The sequence below is a fragment of the Sminthopsis crassicaudata genome, chromosome 3 (genome assembly GCF_048593235.1).
Source record: "Sminthopsis crassicaudata isolate SCR6 chromosome 3, ASM4859323v1, whole genome shotgun sequence".
Classification (NCBI taxonomy): domain Eukaryota; kingdom Metazoa; phylum Chordata; class Mammalia; order Dasyuromorphia; family Dasyuridae; genus Sminthopsis; species Sminthopsis crassicaudata.
This window is the reverse complement of record NC_133619.1, coordinates 85341663-85349570: the sequence shown is the minus strand read 5'-3', so window position 1 is coordinate 85349570 and position 7908 is coordinate 85341663.

Here is a 7908-nt window from a genome sequence, read left to right as displayed (position 1 = left end):
AAATTATACATATCTTGAAATGTTGAATTTCATTGAATTGAACTCAACTACTGTACTCAACTGCTATATAAACGTGAATCATAATTGTTATTATTACTACTTAATAGTGTTCTGGGGATTTCATTTTGTGAAGTGTCCCAGAAATGTTTCATTAATACTTCTTGCCCTAAAAGTATTCTGTCTTTTCATTCTATACAACATTATTTAGACTATCTCTGTGAATTTTTAAGTCTGCCAAATTGATGTCAATCTTGATGCCTTCAGCTTATATATCTGAAATTGCAAAGTGACAAACACTACAAAACTCATTATTTGCATGAACACAGATAAATCAGTTAAATACTGTTAGCTTTGAGAACAGGGTTTGGGAGAGGCCTTTCTCTGCCTTGCCCAGGGATCAAACCTATGATTTTGTCAGGGAGGATTGCTTCCTTAAACTAATCAGTTGCAGACCTTGCAAAAATAATGCACAGATAGATGGAACAAACTTGCAAAAAAAAAAATGTACTTGTTAAGCTCCCACGGCCAAGGACAAGAACTGGGAAGCAGGCCCACATATAATGACTCCCAGTTCAACATCCATCTGGCCATCTTTAATGACTCCATTCCTCTGTGTATGTTTTGTCTGGGCCAAGGAGAGGGTGAGCTTACTCATGGGCGGGACTGCCCCTCCTGCCTCTTATACAATTGGATGTTTGGTAACTCAGGTACTAGATATCTCAAAAGTGTTAGTGCAGGCTTAAGGTTAATAACAGATAAAAACAAAAAGACACCCTGGATATACTAAAGTATATAGTAAAGTCCATGTGTCCAAACCAACCCACTAAACTAGCCTGCACATCTGCAGACTGAGAGATGAGCCACGCCAAATCTGAGAAAAAGCTTCACTTGAGGTTTATTTAAAAAATGAAGTCAAATGAAAAGAATATGGGGAAGGGCTTTAATTCAGAGAAAAAGCAGGTCCTGTAGCCAATCTTTATTTAGGGAAAAACTTGTAAATGACAGATTTCTTCATATTGGCATATATTTATTCACTCAGTCTCCAACAGAACAGACATCAAGGCCAAATGTATATAGTTACATAAATATGTATATATATATATATATATATATATATATATATATATATATATATATATATATATATATATATATATATATCTGTGTGTGTGTGTGTGTATGTATACATAAACATATGCATTTGTATACATAAATGTATATCTACAGGGTCTTATCTTCTAATAGCTTAAATACCTTTAAAAGATTAAAAAGGTATTAAAACTTTAAGGATATGATATGTATGTTTATTATGTGTGTAACTACATCTAGATGTATGTTATAAATGGTTGCAGAGAGGTACCAATATGTATCAAGGAAGATATTTCTGAACAAGGATTTTCCCTACATCAGTGAAACTATTGATAAAGTATAGAATATATTATGCAAATATACATACAATGTAATATATAAGTATACACACATATAATTATATATACATATGTATATGTATGTGTATTATATATATATATGTTTATAACTCTGTGAATTGTGCATAATTCTTTTCACTAGACCTATGTTCACTGATAAATAATCTCCCTCCATCAATAAACATCAATACTTGATCTATAAGCTACAGGATAAGAAAAGCATGCTGGGGCTCTTAGAGATTTAAAGATTTTCTGCCCAGGGCCATTCAATATGTGTCAGAAGCAGAACAACCCTTTATCTACTTCATCCCATGGTCTCCCATTCATATTATATATAGCCCAACAATGCTATGGAGACACCGCACCAGAGCCCATCATTACTTATGGTCTGGATTCCTGGGGAGGTCTGTGTGAACCTTTGGGAATCATTTGTAAAGTCTCCTGGGAGAAAGATGCCAGAAACAGAGGAATAAGCAGACAGTATTCAGAATTCATATGACAATCTCTATTAAGGCCAGATGGAAAAAAGCACATTTAACCAGATATTCTGTTTCCCCAAATCTTCCATTCAGAGAGGCTGTAAGTGTCTGCCACATTACTGCTGTTGAGGCCAATATGGGTGTCTTGCTGTACCCAGGAGGGCAATGACTGGTGAACTAAATAAACTCCTTCTCCCTTGGCTCTGAGTCAGAGAAAGACATCTCCCTTCTAATTGAGTGGTTCCTCTAAGGTCCACCTCTCCCTCCCTTCTTCCCATGCAGGGGAAGCACTCTAAGCAGAAAAAGTCCTTGTTTCTGCAATCAGAAGTACTTGATTCTGACCACTATTATATCTAATGTACTGTACTATTCTACCCTTTGTTCTCCTCCCTTCCCTCCCTTATTGTATTTTCTTCCACATAAAACAAATTAGGGACACTATCCCTTATTTAAGGAGCAGCTAAGTGGTGCAATGGATACAGTGGAGCAAGGTGACAGTGGATAGAGTGGATAAAGGGGGAATAAAGATGGGGTTGAATTCATGAAAACCTTTGTTCAAATTTGTCCTCAGACACTTCCTTTAATCCCTATTTGCTTCAGGTTCTCAACAGTAAAATGGAAGCACTCTAAAGAAGAAAATAGGAAACTACTCCGGTATCTTTGCCAAGAAAACCCCATGACAAGCCCATGAGATCACAAAGAGTCCAACTCGACTGAATGACTCAATAACAACAATTCCTTACTGAATAATCAATGTTAGCAGAGAAGAAAGAAATCTAAGGAAACTGGTCAGTCTAGGGAAAGCTGAAGATGCATGCAGTTTCTAACATTGAGACATGGGGAGGAAACATCAGAATAATCACTTCTAACCCACCTCCTTCCCTTCTGTCAGAAATTACAAATGTTTGATGTAAATCTTCTTGCATTATAGCTTTGCTTCTCTAAGTTCTAAGGCTAAGCTCTTCAAATGCAGAGAATCGATCATACATTCCTTTATGTTCCCCACAATGGCTCACCCAGTACTTTGCACAGGGCTAGTAAATAGTTATTGAATTGAATTATCAGTTTATGAAGTCTTCCACCTCATCCCACCCCCAACCCAAGAATCACAGAAAACCATATCCTAGATCATGGAATGGTAAAAGCTATCCAGTCTCCAGATTCTTAACTTGTGTTTTGAGAATTTGTTTTTTATTAAGATTTTGATAAATGAATTTCAATATAATTTTCTTTATAATCCTGTGCATTTTATTTTATGTATTATTTGGAGAAGGATTCTAGAGGTCCATGGCACAAATCACTGATATAGCTCAATACTTTCCATTACAGTTCAGGAAATTTAAGGGAGGAAAAAATTTAGTAATATGCCAAAGGTTCCAGAAAACAAATAGCAGAACCAGAATTTGAATTTGAGTCCATTGAACCAAATCTTATGTTCTTTCCACTGTACGATGTCTAAATATCCATCTCAGTTTTACTGCACTTTTATTTATCTCACCTTACAATAATATAAATATGTGTCTAGTTGACATCAATGTGTTATTTCTGTGTCATAAGAGAAATAGTAAAAAGTTGCTTAGGAAATTATTAGGTGCTAGGAGTAGTCTCCATATTTTACTGATGACTAAACCAGAAACAAAAACAAAACAAAACAAAAACAAACAAACAAACAAACAAACAAAAACCAGCAAGCAGGAAAACAGAAGGGGACTTATCCCAAACGAGAAAGTGGCCAACATGAAGTCTAAAATCTTCATTCCTAGCTTCCAGTGGAGCAATCCACTTGCAAAAGAAATATATATAGCAAACAAACACAACCTTGGCACTAATTCAACAAAAATCATGATGCTTTAATACTGAGAGAAGCTTTAGACTGAAATAGCTGATGAAATTTTAAAGAAGGAAAATAAATCATCACTAGTAATGAAAACACTAAATTTAGCTCTCACTGAGGGAAATCCCACGCACCTCTCTAGCCATTAGTCAGCCTAGTGAATGAATTGTCATGGGACGTCATTAGAAGTGTTAAAGCAGGGTAGTTTTGTCTTCAGAACAAAATTATTTCAGCCACGGAATCAAAGCAGAGCAATGGGCAATTGAATCTTGCATTTCATCACTTCACCACATCACTTACAGGGTCAAGAAGGAATCCCAGGTTAACACAATGAACTCTGGCCAGGGTCAGTGTTTCTGAGCTCAAATATGTGCTTACCAAGGCATGCCTAAGAACTTGAATTCCACTGGGTGATAAATTTTCTACAAAAAGAAAATTCAGTGCTAGTATGGATCACTTCTAAAACACAGCTGTGGAAAAAGACTTCTGCTCTTTCTCAAAGGCTCCCGCTTGGGTTTCCCTAGCACAATGTTTTTGAACAGGTATTAGATTGGGGGGAAAGAGACCAGAATTCTAACTCCAGCTCTGCTACTGACAAGCTGTATGACTTTGTGTGTGTGTGTGTGTGTGTGTGTGTGTGTGTGTGTGAGAGAGAGAGAGAGAGACTATATTTGAGTATATACTCATATATATATATATGAAAGAGGGAGTTGGGATTTCATAATTTCTAAGAACTTTTCTCTTCCTTGATTCTAGGAATGGGTGACATAGTACTTTTGAGAGCTAAAAGGAAATTTTAAGTAACAAAATAAAGAGTTGTTGCTTTTTTGTTGAAAATTTAACGATACCAATGTTTGTTCAAGTATCTAGATACTGTACTAATGGATACCTTATGATAAGATGTAGCACCCAAATGCTTAGGCTCACCAATCGAGGCTCCAATTGTTTCAGTCTCAATTTATTGTTCACATACTTGTTAGAAATTCTTCCTTTCAGGACTAGACAATGGTGGAGGTATCTAAGTGACATAGTGCCAAGACTAGAGTTTAGAAACACCTGAATTCAAATCTAGCTTCAGACATGAGTTATGTGACCCTAGGCAAGTCATTTTACCTTGTTTGCTTCCATTTCATTTGTAAAAATGAACTGGAGAAGGAAATGGCAAACCCTTCCACTATCTTTGCCAAGAAAATCCCAAGTTGGATCATGAAGAGTCAAATATGACTTAACAATAGTAGCAGAGAGAATGACCACCTTTGAAAAAAATATTCAACAACAAGCAAATTTCTGTATTCCAAACAGAGCCAAATTTTCCAAGCTGTGGTTGATCACTGTGTTCTAACATTATATGATAAAGTTCCTGCTTCCTGTAGAGGTTAAACAGGGCACATTACATCGTCTATTCTATTCCATTTTTTACTCACTTACTTGAGATTATATAACTCCATACAAATAAACACTTAATAAATGCTTCTGAAAATGGTGATGGGCAAGACAAGAGAGAGGGAAAAGACTAATTAATTACAGGAAACAAATCTCATTAGCTTCTTAGGTGACCTCTAGCAGAATTGTTCATGAGCAGTTGAGACACAAATGGAAAGGAAGGAAGAACTAGGAAGAAAGCAGGCAATAATGGAGCCCCTTGACAAGTTGGGAGCAATGCCATAGTCATGCCTTTGGTCTAATAAATATTTATAAATGATGATAGTAATATAGAGCTTCAAAGTTTGCAAAGCTTTGGAAGGTTAGTGTTATTATTCTATTCTTAGCCCCACCATTTATTTTTTTCTTATTTGGATATATTTCATTTTTTCTCAATTATATTTCAAAACAATTTTAAACGTTTGTGTTTTTTTAAAGTTTGAGTTCCAAATTAAATCCTTTTCTCCATCTTTTCCTTCAGATATAGGCCATACCTGTACAATAATATAAAATCATGTAAAACATTTCCATATTACATTTTGTACAAAAAGACTAGAATAAAAGAAAAATAGTGCAAGTAAAAATTAGCATACTTTAGTCTATATTCAGACAATATCAGCTCTTTCCTTGGAAGCAGATACTATGCTTCAACATTAGTCCTTTGGGATTGTCTTGGATCATCTTATTGGTGAAAATGGCTAAATTGTTCACAATCATCAAACAATACTGCTGTCATCATATACAATGTTCTCTTGGTTCTATTTGCTTTTCATCAGTTCATGAATTTCCAGATTTTTCAAAAATCATTCTGTTTATCATTTCTTACAGCACATAAATATTCCATCACCATCATATACTATACATTGGTCAGCCATTTCTCAATTGATGGGCATCTCTCTTCAATTTCCAATTCTTGGCTACCATTTTAAAAAAAAGCTTCTATAAATATTTTTGCACAAATAGATTCTTTTCCTTTTTTATGTCTTTGGGAACGTAGATTTAGCAGTGGTATTACCGAGTCAAAGGGAATGCACAGTTTTATAGCCCTTTGCGCATAGTCCACATTGCTCTCCAGAATGGTTGGATCAGATCACAATGTGTTGAACAATGCATTCACGTCCCAATTTCCCTTATATTCCCTTCAACGGCCATTATCTTCCTTTTTTTGTCATGTTAGCATATTTGATAGATGTGAGTTATGTTGGTGCTATTATCCCCATTTTACAGATCAGAAAACTGAAGCAGAGAACAGTTAAGTGACTTTCTCTAAGTCACACAGCTAATAAGTGTCTGAGGCCAGATTTGAATTCAGACTTCCCTATCGCCAAACCTGGGGCTCCTGATACTTATCCAAGTCTTATTCTTACCAAAGCCCTTTCCCTGATTACATTACTTACTCTTGGGGTGAAAATTCCAGGAAATTGTAGGAAACAGGCTCAGAGTGAGTGATTTGACTGGTCATTTAACTAATAATCGAAGGAGTTGACAAGTGGGACAGAAGAAATTTGAATAATGTTCTGCCCCTCCCCCACAAAAACAAACCCAAATAAAACCCTCTAGGAACCACGTAGCAGTCAATGATAAGAGGTCTCCAGGAAAGTTGGATTAATATTAGTTAAAAAGTTATCCCATTCCAATCTCCCCACCCACTTAATAACTATTTTTTGCATCACCTCAGTTCTTCTCTGGCTGAAAGGTCTTGTGAATTCCTGGCTTTACCTTTTCTTTCCGGCCCTCTACATAGTTAAGGAGAAAGTCTCAGTTGCCAAGGCAAAAATGGAAGAGAGAAGAGAAAGGGGGTTGCTCTCTTAGGCCCATCCCCCACCTTCCCCCACCTACAATTCCTGTTCCTTCTCAGGACATTGAGCAGGGTTTCTTCCCTATTTTCTGCTTGCACCTAGGGGACTGATCTTCATTGGCTCCCAATTGAAAAGAGTTAACAAAATACTGGGCTCGAGGGCCCATTTCCGGGACAGAGTGGTCGCCCAGGGCCGCCTTCGAGAGACAAGACAACATAGCTTACGTTAACTCGGATCGGGGGTCTGCAAGTCTGGAGCCACGGCCCCTGACTTATCATGGGCGCACACTGACTCCAGTTATGAAAAGGAAGGGTGCTCTAGTCTAATTCCCCTTGAATTCACCCCTGAGTCTTAAAACATTGCAAAGGCGAGATTTCCCCCAGTCCCGAACTTCGGCACCTCCCCGGGTCCCCCAGCCGTCCGGGGGCGAGCCTCATCCCATCGCGCCCGGGCCGGGCCAAGCATGGGCGTACTTTGTTCTGTTTTGCAAGCGGCTCCCATTTCCAGCTCTCGAAAAGTACCAAGGAGAGCGGATGTTCTCACAGAACTCTGCTCACGTCCCCCATTCGAAGTTTCCAGCTCTCCCATCCCAAGCAACCGCACCCCACACTCTCTTCGCGGGCTCAGCTCCACCCCGAGATGTGCAGATACTAAGTATCAAGAAAGGCTTTGAAGGAATCTGTGTCCAGGGCATTCCTTGTACCTTGAATACCAGGGCTGGCAATAGTAGCCGGAGTTGGGCGGGGGGCGGGAAGGGGGATGTGGATAGAGAGGTCTGCAAGGGACCCGGCCCACATATCCTCTCTTTTCCGCTGGGGCAGAGTAAGGGTCGAATTCTGATGATGGAGTGTGTGTGTGGGTGCAGTTCCCCCACACTCCCGCATCCCCCATCCACCCATCCATCCACTGTAGGTCAGAATCTTGCATTTCCCAACGTTCCCCCTTAG